This window comes from Geotrypetes seraphini, chromosome 7, assembly GCF_902459505.1.
Source record: "Geotrypetes seraphini chromosome 7, aGeoSer1.1, whole genome shotgun sequence".
NCBI lineage: Eukaryota > Metazoa > Chordata > Amphibia > Gymnophiona > Dermophiidae > Geotrypetes > Geotrypetes seraphini.
This window is the reverse complement of record NC_047090.1, coordinates 85080882-85093088: the sequence shown is the minus strand read 5'-3', so window position 1 is coordinate 85093088 and position 12207 is coordinate 85080882.

The window sequence follows — 12207 nt, the reverse complement described above, 5'->3', positions numbered from 1 at the left end:
GTTACAAACTATGTCTGAGCACCAGCACTGAATTTCTGGGTTAACCTTACTGGTCTCCTCTCTATACCCTTCTCCTCTACCACCCACTTCCATCTCCATCCCTTCTACCTTGCTGTGCTGCATTCTTGGAACAGCCTGCCTTGCCCGCTATGTCAGTCTCCGTCTCTGGCGGTATTCATAGCCAGACTAAAAACCTACTTATTTGAAGCTGCACTTAAACACTGACCCAACTAACATATCTGTCTGTCATTCCCATAATAGTCCCCTTCCACCTTTTAGCTCCCTATGTGTGCCTGTCATAATTAGATTGTAAGCTCTTCTGAGCAGGGACCATCTCTTGCATGTACAATGTACAGCGCTGCATGTGCTTGGTAGCACTATAGAAATAATAAATTATTATTATTGTTAAGTGCTGTATATTGGCACTTAACCGACCAAATGCTGTCTTTCAGTTTTTACGTTCAGTGGCACTAACTGGTTAAGGGGCTCATTTTCAAAGCACTTAGGCCCCAATGATCTAAACTTACCGAGTCTTTGACAATCGATGCTAGACCAGTTCTAACCGGTTTAGCGATGAAGTATTTTAGCTTCCGATGCACATAATGCACGGTCTTTTCCATGATTTGTAGCATCCTGTGATAATACGAGGTAAGTATATTACAACAAGGTCATTAATATTAAAATGAGCACTCCAGACAATGCCTGGCGATGCACGAAATGAAGCGCTGACCTTTAATGCTCCAAAATTACCGGTGGAGGTTTTGGTAGTGTGTTAAAAGCATGTCTTAGGTGTGTGTGTTAAAGGCGCGTCTTATTCGCATGCATCAAAAGTGTACACCAGCAGGTCTGGGCTGCAGATTACATGAAAGATGGAAATTGAAGATGCATTTAAAAAAGCGTCTCATGCATGTGTCTTAAAGGTATATCGCATATGTGTCCATCAAACACATATGCCGGCAGGTCTAGGGCTGCCAACTGCATGAGAGGTGGAAGTTTAAAAAAAATACAAAGGTAGCTTATTATTAGGATTTTATATACCGCCTATCAAGGTTATCTAAGCGGTTTTTACAATCAGGTACTCAAGCATTTTCCCTCTCTGTCCCGGTGGGCTCACAATCTATCTAACGTACCTGGGGCTATGGAGGATTAAGTGACTTGCCCAGGGTCACAAGGAGCAGCGCGGGATTTGAACCCACAACCCCAGGGTGCTGAGGCTGTAGATCCAACCACTGCACCACACACTCCCCCATATGTCCCATAGAAGCAGTGTAGAAAAAAAGCACTTGCATGGTTTACCGGCAGTTCTTCACTCCTCCCCTCCACCTATGGCATTGACGGACACTTACGACATTTGCCCATGATGCGCTACAATAAGGCATGCCTATGAATGATGCTCGTGTGTGCCTACGATGTAGCATTTCCTGGCACAAGTGCACATTTATGCCTCTTTCCGTAGATTAGTCTGTGCATGTGTCAGTTGCTTCCTCCAATGAGTGACAGAGCTCATTCACATGCAAAGTTTTTACGCCGTCGTTCATCTTTTTGAAATTGGAAAATTTGCTGGCACTACAATGACCCACAGAATTGTAACGGTAAGTTTAGAACATCAGGGCCTATGATACTTTGTGTGTCTAAATGCTTTGAAAATGAACCCCTAAGAGTTTTGTAAAATGGTGGCTGCTGCCTGTTGAATTGTGCTTGGATATCCATTGCCTGCATCTAACCAGGTATAAGCAGTGAACGTTTGGACACTTGGCAGCCTGCTGAGAGCTACCCGGTACTTCCAATATTTAACAGCAATACCCAGATAGCTAACCAGTTAATTTGAGTCAGCCTTTTCGCTGTTCTGTTAACTATTTTTGAAGTTGTCATAGCATGAAAACTATGCTCACTACTTTCTTAAATGGAACACACAGGGCCAAATTCTGTCCCGATTGTAGGCGTCCTACCACCGTCTAAGCAGCCAATTGGGACGCATGTTTTTTTAAAAAAATACCCCGAGACAGGCCGCCTACACTGTAGGTGTCTGTCACAGTTGATGGAAATGCATAGGATGCTTAATCTTGCCCAAGGCAGGCCGTGGGCATAGTGTCACCTGGAAGTGACCTTGAGTGAGCTTAAGCAGCCCTAGGCCATTACAAGGTCTCTCTAGGGCTCTGATAGGTGCCTGAAATGTAGGCCATTGAAATTCAGCCTACATTTCAATTAGACATGCCCACTAAACTGTTTGTGACAAGGAAATCTCCCTCAAAATAAAAATATATATGCAGGAGAAACCAATAATTTAAATAACGAATTCACCAATAATAATTAATATCTAAAAAAATGAATTCAATAATGTATTGCTTATTAAAGTAGAATAAACACTCTATAATTGAAATTGAATTTGAGTGCTCAGTGTGTTATCTTATTCAAAACCAGGTTTTTGATAACTGCATGATATGATGTTTTTATTCATTGATTTTTAGCTTATTTTTTCCTCCTGATGAAGCAATTTCTGGTGAAACACGATCGGTGTTGAGGAAAAAAGCATTTAGAGGATTGTTTTTGGACATTTATATTTTTTCACATTGAGGATTTGATCACATGTTTTTTCATCGTTGAGACTTAGCAGTTTGCTTTTGGGGACTCATTATAACTTTATTTTTGGATTGGAACCAGCGGCACAAATTTGGAGTATAGTTATACTATTCAATTGTTTGATCTCCAGCACCTGCATTACCATTTGAATATCTTTTTTATCCAGTGAAGACACAGATCTGGATCCTGGACTATATATTTCTTATTTGAATGCTGATATCATCTGACACAGCTAAGTACTATCTTTAGTTTTGTCCTTTATTTTTATGGTTCAATTTTTATAGTCCAGATTCTATACACTTATATTCTATAGTTAAAAATAGGCTGGTAGGCAGGTGGGTGCAATGATGGAGAATCACTATATCTTTATTCAACAAACCCGCTGGTTTTGAATAAGATAACACACTGAGCACTCAAATTCAATTTCAATTATAGAGTGTTTATTCTACTTTAATAAGCAATACATTATTGAATTCATTTTTTTAGATATTGAAGGAAATCTCCCTGCCTTGATCAGCTGAACGGCTGCATCAGGGAACCTGCCCTCCCCCATGAAGTCAGCTGGCAGGAGGGATGCCCACTCCCTCCTGCCACCCCCCCCCCCTCGGAAGTATCCCCGGCAGGAGGAGTGCACAATTCCTCCTGCCGCAACTCTCTGAAACATCCCCCAGGAAGAAGAGTGCCCAATTCCTTCTGCCACCCCCACCCTGAAGCATCCACCAGCCACTTGGTGACCCTCCCCCTACAGGGCCACCTACCCACCTGGAGACCCCACGCAGCATCCCCCCTAACAGGAAGATCACTCCCATCATAACTTTTAAAATGAAGGTCTGGCTGGAGGGAGGCATATACTCTCCAGCCGGCAGGCCCGCCTCTGTAAAATGGCAGGCCTTTCCCTTCCTGGTGCATTCTGGGATGTAACAGGGAGGAGCTTTAGGCCCTCAGATGCCTAAGACCCCTCCCATAGGGGAGAGTCTTAGGCACCTGGGCCAACTGGAGTCTTGGTCCTCCTTCCCAGTGTATCCCAGGATGTACTGGGAGTGGCCTAAGACTCCGATTGGCTAGATGCCTAAGACCCCTCGGTCTTGTAGATTCTCATTTTTACTTGGAAGACCAGTGAACAGATCTTTCTGGTACAGTTCTCTAAAGGCTTTGCACATTTTTGCAAGGTCAGACGTTTTCTGTTGTCTCAGTATTAGAATCTTCTTTCTGTCTGGGGTTCTACAGGGCTTGGTATTGGCTCACCTGTTTTTCAATATTTTTGTTAGCCCCTTGACAACCCTTATTCAGGATTTAGGAATGAGTTCATTTTTTTTATGCAGACATTGCCCTCTTTATTGCTTATACTGACCCTGTTCCCCAGATTTATATCTTCTCCAACAGTGCTTAGATTCTGTGGTCACATAGCTTCCTGATAATCAAGTTGTCCTGACCCCCTACTACTATTACTACTACTACTATTAATTATTTCTAGAGTGCTACCAGATGTACGCAGTGCTGTACAGAGTCACAAAGTAATAATAATAATAATAACTTTATTCTTATATACCGCCAACAATCTTGCGACTTCTAGGCGGTTTACAGTGAGGTGAAACTGTACAGTCGGTGAATTACAGAGTATAACAGTAACCATCTGATATTAACAACATTAATAATAACAACAGTTTATATACTGCCGGACTGGGAAGTTCCGTGCTATTTACAATGAGTTAGAAAAGTTTCATTAATTGATTGGGACATTCATAGTTTAGAGATTAGAGGTTAGAGGTTAACAGTTTGCAAGATCAGATATGGGTGGAATTACGAAGGGGGCTATTGTCCTTGTTCGTTACCTATGTAATTCAAGAACAGGTATGTTTTTAGGTGTCTCCTAAATTCGCTATAGTTGTTTGAGTGTGTGATAAGTTTTCCTAGGTCTTTGCCCCATAAGGCTGCTGACAATCCCAGAATGCTAGGGTGGTGATACAGTAAAGGGGGATGGTCAATCTGATGGCCTGGGTGGTGAGCAGTGAGCAGAGGAAATCAGGGTTATGGATTGAAGGCTAAATCAAAAAGGTGGGCTTTCAGTCTGCTTTTGAACAAAGTAAAGTAAGGGGCATCTCAGACAAACTCAGGTAGTTTATTCCAGTCATACAGGGCAGTTAGATGAAAGGAACGAAGTGGCAGTGAAGGAGAAAGGTAAAGATAAAAGCAGCTTATCTGATGGGAGGTATATAAGGAGAGATAAGAGAGGAGAGATTCGGAGGGGCTGCGGCATGAACACACTTGTAGGTTAGTAATAGGAGTTTGAACTGTATGCAGAGGTGGATAGGGAGCCAGTGGAGTGGTTTGAGGAGAGGGGTAAAAATCACAGCTATCTGGCTCACTTGGAGTACTCACTGGCTCAATTGTGTCACCTTTATTCCAAAGGTCTCCTGTTATGTTAGTTTTCTTTAAAATATCTGGGTGTCATTACTGACACCCAACTGACTTTCACTACCTACAGGTTTTCTTGGTAGCTATGAAGTCTGGAGGGGGGGGGGGGGGGGATTCAGCTTGAATCAATTCTGAGCTCTTCAGAACTATGTTGATAGCATATCTCACATCACATTAATTCATGATAATCATGGTAGGATTATTGTAACATTTTTTAGTTGTCAGAGATCAAGGATATTCTAGCCATTCAGAATGCTGCCTGTAGATACAAGCATATAACTCTGCTACTTTTTCAGCTCCATTGGTTTTCTTTGCATTACAGGGTGCATTACAAGATTTTGACATTAACGTAAGGTTTTGTACTCTGGGATTCAATATTATTTATTTTCTGCAATTATGTTACAAGTTTTTACTGGTCCTTTACCATCTCTTCATTATTGTCATCTTGTTCTTTCACCTGTCTCTCATGCCAGGTTGGAATTAACATGATTGAGTGGATTTTATTTTATTACTAGTCTTTAAGCCCGTTACATTAACGGGTGCTAGAACAGATGTATCTGTCCGTCTCTTTCTCTCTCTCTCTCCTTGACCATTGTCTGTGTGTCTTTCTGTCTTTCTCTCTCGTTGGCCGCTGTCTGTCTTTCTGTCTCTCTCAGCAGCACCCCTTCCCTGCTCCTCCTGTCCAGCAGAAGCCCTTCTCCCTTCATTTTCCTCCCCCCAATCCAGCAGCACCCCTTCACTGCTCTCCCTGTCCAGCAGCAGCCCTTCTCCCTTTGTTTTACCTCCTCCCTGTCCAGCAGCACCTCTTCCCTGCTCCCCCTGTCCAGCAGTAGACCTTCTCCCTTCTTTTTACCTCCCCCCTGTCTAGCAGCACCTCTTCCCTTCTTCCCCTGTTCAGCAGCACCCCTTTTGGCCCACCGGCACGAACTTCATGTCCATCTCTCTCCCTCCCCCTTCTGTCCCCTCACTGAATCTCTCTCCCTCTCACCATCATGCCTTCTCCAAACACCTTGCTGGTGGCCGCTCTCAGGCAGGTCGTTCTGGCTGCAGCGGATGAGCTGGAGATGGTTTGCTGCCCACACCGGCATGCTTGCAAAAGGCCATTAAGGCCCATCTCCCATTTTCCTGCCCCCGAGCACCAGTTCGGTGCACGCAAATGCTGCCAGCACCTGCCCGCTTCCCAATGACCGCCTTGCAGTCCACTGCGGCCAGCCCTAGCGAGGTTTCTCTGGTGGTGGATGAGTGAGGGCAGGAGAGGGGAGTCGCAATGTGTTTCCTGACTCTGTCAATTGGCCACTGCCACAGCTATGCGCACATGGGCACTCCTGCTGGCCAGGGACCTACAGATCACGGAAAACGGAACACGGACAAAGTGCCAGGTTTTGAAAAGCCATCTGGACCCCTGGACATGTCCTCGAAAAGGAGGCCATGTCCAGGAAAATCCAGACATCTGGTAACCCTAAGCTTGCTATCCATTTGAAATCTTAGCCCTCTTTGCCAGATTGCTTGTGCAGCATGTGGCTTATGGAAGAAATACTCATCTTTTCTTGAAGTGGAGTTTATTTACCTATGAAGCACAACTGAGGTTTCCCCCCACTTCTTTTCTCTATTTTGCAGATGGTTGGTTTGGGATTATCTGGTAGTTGATGAAGGGTGGGATTTAAAGATAGTGTCCTAGGTACTTAATAGAGTATGTGTGGTATTAGTGGTGGATATTTAAGATTTCCCATCTCCTCCTATTCCAGTCCTGAATCCCCCTCCAAAGAGTAGTATCTACCCACCTAGAGCTCCCTCTAAACAATAGCAGATTTTATTCAGTCCCCCTAACACTAACAACTCCTACACAGACCTCTGCACCCTAAACAATAGCAGCTCCCTCCCAGACCCCCCCCCCCCAAAAAAAAAAAAAATTGAACTCCCCACATACCCAATACTAGTAGAATCTCTGGGCTTACCTTGCTATCTCTGGTGGTTTACAGGTAGTCAAGGCAGGAGCAATCTCCAGTCTCTCCATGCTAGGTATAGTCTTATAATGGCTGCCACAACCTCTAGTGGTACTCTCACAGTACTTTCTTCAGAAAATGGAGGAAGGCTCCAACTTAAAATAAATAATGTCAAGTCAAAGGCAAAGCACTGATAAGGAAGGCAAAGAAAGACTTTGAAAAGAACTCTGCCTCCTAGGCAAAAATACTTAATAAAAACTTTTGCAGGTGCATTCAAAGCAAGAATTTGTTAAAAATAGTTGGACCACTAGATGATCAAGGGGTCAAAAGGGAACTCATAGAGGACAAGACCATATATGGAGAAACTAAATGAATTATTTGATTTGATTTCACTGAAGAAGATATAGGGGAGATACCCATGCTAGGAATGGTATTTAATGGTGATGAGTAAGAGGAACTGATACAAATCTTTGTAAACTTGGAAAATTTAATAAGATAGTTTGACAAATTGAAGAGTAGCAAATCGCCTGGACCAGATGACAATACTGAAGAGGTGCTGAGTAAGAATCGGCTAAGGGGAAGAAAATTTTCATTAGAATATCTTATCTGCTAGCATTCAAATTTGGAAAAAGGTGTGTGTACTTCTGCAACCAGTATGGCTGGAAACATTGTATCACCAAAGCTGTTGCTCAGGTTACAGCTTCTGTCTCTGTGCATACAGAAAATGTTATCCAAGCAGAGGATAACATTTGCACATGTTCCATGTGCAAATTGTCTTCAGCTTGAATCTCTCATAAAGGAACTTAGAGAGGAGGTGGCAAGACTAAGAAGCATCCATGAGAATGAGAGGTACATCAATGAAATGCTTCATAAGTCATCAAAGATTTCCAGCAGTGGGGAAGAAGAGGCCGTGCTGAGGGAGGAAAACTGGACTCAGATTATGGGAGCCTTAAGGGTTGACTCCACCTGCCCTTGAACTGAAGAACTGGTATGCAGCCATGGAAGTAGAGGAGATAAGAGCATCCCAGGGAGAGGAAGGACCAAAGCTCGAAATCCCCAAAGTTGCTGGATCCATGACCACTAGGACTTATAAGGTAGTGGTGGTTGGTGATTCCCCTCTGAGGGATACAGAGGCATCTATCTGCAGATCAGACATGATGTCCCGAGAGGTATGCTGTCTACTTGGTGCCAAAATCCAAAATGTTATGGAGAGCTTGCCAAGACTCATTAAGCCTAATGATTATTATCCAATGCTGCTCATCCATGTTGGCACTAATGATACTGCTAGGAACCCCTCTTAATGTATCAAAGTGACTTTGTGGCAGAGGTCTTGAGCCAGAAAGCTTTCCTCCCTCTTCAAATCCTAAGTGGTAGAAACAAGCAGTGGTCCTCTCACTCCCTCCCTCTCTTCCTTACCCAGAACACATCATAAGCAGGAGGAAGCCTCAAAATAGGCTGCTTGTGGTCATCCTTGGCAGGGCCTTTCCTTTGATGCCTCTGAAGTGACGCATCAGAGAAAAGGCCCTGCTGGGGCTGGTCGCAAGCAGTATATTATGAGGTTGCCTTCTGCTGACTGCTGTGCTTTTGGATAAAGAGGAGAGGGAGGGAGGGAGCGAGGTAACGAGGGTTCACAGCTCAAGACCACCGCCTGCTTCTGCCACTAAGGAGCTTGAGGGAGGGAGGGAGTAGGGCTTTGTGGCTTAGGACCATTGCCATGCTGGTACTTCGAGGTGAGAGGAAGGGGAGGGTTCATAGCTGCTTCAGGGTTTGGGGGCTTGAGGGAGGGAGGAGGGCTTTGCGACTTAGGATTGCTGCCACACAGGATCGCTGCTCAAGCGAGAGGAAGGAGGGTTCGTAGCTGCTTCAGGGATTTTGGGCTTGAAGGAGGGAGTGGGCTTGAGAGAGGGAGGGAGGGAGGATTTGTGACCCAGGACACTGCTGTGCTGGTTCTTCGGGTTGGGAGGGAGCTGGGGTTTGCAGCTCAGGACTTCTGCTGCTTGTAGTTCTTCAGGGCTTGAGGGAGGGAGGAGGGAGGTTGTGGCTGAGAACCACTGCCGCTGGTACTTCGGGGGACATTTTTTTTTTCCACCAGCAATTTTTTTGCCGGTTGGGTGAGAGTCCCAGTTAAATGAGACCTGGTTAATTGAGACTCTACTTTATATACTAATGCTTGATGTATGGAAAACAAGGTTCTGGATCTAGAGATTGTGATGGAAGAGGCTGAGTTGGATTTAGTAGCAATCCCAGAGACGTGGTTCACTGAAAACCATGACTGGGATATAGTTATACCAGGCTATAATCTGTTCAAGAAAGAGAGAGTAAGAAGAAAAGGAGGGGGAGTGGTGTTATATGTTAAAGATCATATTAAAGCCACACAATTGCAGGATCTGCAGGATAAAGAAGAGGCATTATGGGTCAATCTGGAAAGAGGAAATGGAAAATGTACTTACCTTGATGTGATATACAGGCCTCCTTCACAGATAGAAGTAGACAGAGATTTAATAGTAGACATTCGCAATATAGCTGTAAAAGGGGAAGCATTACTAATAGGTGATTTTAATATGCCATAGTTTATCCCTACTGTGGGGTCTTCTAGAAGTAGAGAGATCCTGGATTCTCTACAAGGAAAACTGTTCTAGCAGTTGGGAATGGAACCCACATGGCATGGAACCATACTAGACTTAGTACTTACAAACGGGGAAAGTGTTTCTGATGTTACTGTGGGTGATCATTTGGCATCCAGTGATCAATGCATGGTGTGGTTTAATATCAAGACAGGTTCTAGACTTAAAAAAAAACCAACAACTTTGCACAGATGGGGGATTATGTCAAGGAATTGTCTGGATGGGAACATCTAGAAGAAGTAGGAAAGCAGTGGGCAGAACTAAAAGGAGCTACTGTAAGGATAACAAACCATTTTGCAAGAAAAGTGAGTAAAAGTAAGAGGAAAAGAAGGCCACTTTGGTTCACAAAAGTAGTAGCTGAGAAGTGAGGAAAAAGAGATTAGCTTTCATAAACTACAAAAGATTTATTTTATTTATTTATTTTTATTCCATTTCAAGCCTAAGCAGATTACATATAAAACAAACATATTAAAAGTTCATACACTTTAACAGATTTAACAAACCTCATGGACTGTTAACTGCAGATAGATTACCCAGTTAGAACATGAAAATTCATCAGCTATTTAAACAATTGTCTGCGTAGCCTCAGAGAAATATATACTCAGAGCCCTACAAGAGTTAAAAAGTTTTAACAAAAAAATGAGTCTTCAACAACTTGTTGAAACTCATCTTATTATTACACAACCTCAGGGAAGTTCCAAGTGGGACTGCAGAAGACAAACATAAATGAATGGAGGTGTGGTAGACCCTGATTGATTTTCAGATGATTGTATTTGTGAGGAGTTAGCTAAACTAAAGGTGGACAAAGCGATGGGGTCAGATGGTGTACAATCGAGGGTAATGAAGGAACTTAGGGAAGTTCTGGCAGCTCTGCTGACAGACCTTTTCATTGCTTCTCTAGAGTTTGGAGTAATATCAGCAGTGGTGTTGTAGAGGAGGGGGCTGTCATCACAGGGCTGTCGCAGGGCTTTCGCCTCTCTGCCCTCCTTTGTACCTCTTGAAATGTTTGCCAGCATGAGCAGCATCTTCCACTTGCTGATTGCGCCAGCCTAGGCTCCCTTCTGACATCATTTTCTGGTTGCGGGACCAGGATGTGACATCAGAAGGGAGCCAAGGCCAGTGCGAGCAGCAGATGGAAAATGCTGCTTGAGCCAGCAAAAACATTTCAAAAGATATGTGGAGGGCAGGGGGCATTCAAGCAGCAGGGAAGAGTGAGGCAAGACACATGGTGCAGCAATGTCAGGTGCCTCCACCCCGGACACCAACCCCTTTCGCTATACCATTGGGTACCGGAGGAATGGAGAAGGGCGGCTCCACAAAAGTGGCAGTAAGGAAGAAGTAGGCTGGTAAGTCTGACTTCTGTGTTAAGTAAATTAATGGAAACACTTTTACAACAGAAAATGGTGATGTTTCTAGAATCCAATTAATTACAGGACTGGAGGCAACATGGATTCAGAGGCAGATCTTATCAGACAAATCTGATCAATTTCTTTGACTAGACGACCAGATAATTGGATAGAGGGTGTGCGTTAGATGTGGTGTATTTAGATTTTAGCAAAGTCTTTGACAGTGTGCCACTCAGGAGTCTAATAAATAAACTCAGTGCCCTCGGTATGGTCTCCAAAGTAATGGACTGGGTCAGGAACTGGTTGAGTGGAAGGCAACAGAGGGTAGTGGTCAATGGAGATCGCTCTGAGGAAAGGGATGTTACCAGTGGTGTGCATCAAGATTCTGTTCTTCGGCCTATTCTTTTTAACATTTTTATAAGAGATATTGCTGAAGTACTGTCAGGTAAGATTTGCTTCTTTGCAGATGATACCAAAATCTGCAATAGAGTAGATATACCTGATGGTGCGAATAACATGAGGAAGGAGCTATCAAAACTTGAAGAATGGTCTGAAATTTGGCAGCTAAGATTTAATGATAAGAAATGTAAGGTCGTGCATTTGGGCTGCAAATACCCAAGGGTACAGTTTAGGGTGTGAAGGACTTGGGAGTGATAGCATGTGATGATTTTAAGGTGGCCAGTAAGGTTGAAAAGGTAGCAAAAGCTAGAAGGATGCTAGGGTATGTAGGGAAAAGTATGGCCAGTAGGGAAAAGGAGGTATTGATTCCCCTGTGTAAGACTCTGGTGAGACCTCATTTAGAATATTGTGTGCAATTCTGGAGACTGCACCTTCAAAAAGAAATAAAAAGGATGGAATCGGTCTAGAGCAGGGGTGTCAAAGTCCCTCCTCGAGGGCCGCAATCAAGTTGGGTTTTTGGGATTTTCCCAATGAATATTCATGAGATCTATTTGCATGCACTGCTTTCATTGTATGCTAATAGATCTCACGCATATTCATTGGGGAAATCCTGAAAACCAGACTAAATTGCGGCCCTCGAGGAGGGACTTTGACACTCCTGCTCTAGAGGAAGGCTACTAACATGGTTGATAGTTTGCATCATAAGGTGTATGGGGGACAGAGTGACTTAAAGATCTCAATTGGTATGCTTAAGAGGAAAGGCAGGAGAGGAGAGATATAATAGAGACATTTAAATATCTATGTGGCATAAATGCGCATGAGGCAAATCTCGTATGAGGAAAGACTAAAACAGTTAGGACTCTTCAGCTTGGAAAAGAGACGGCTGAGGGGAGATATGAT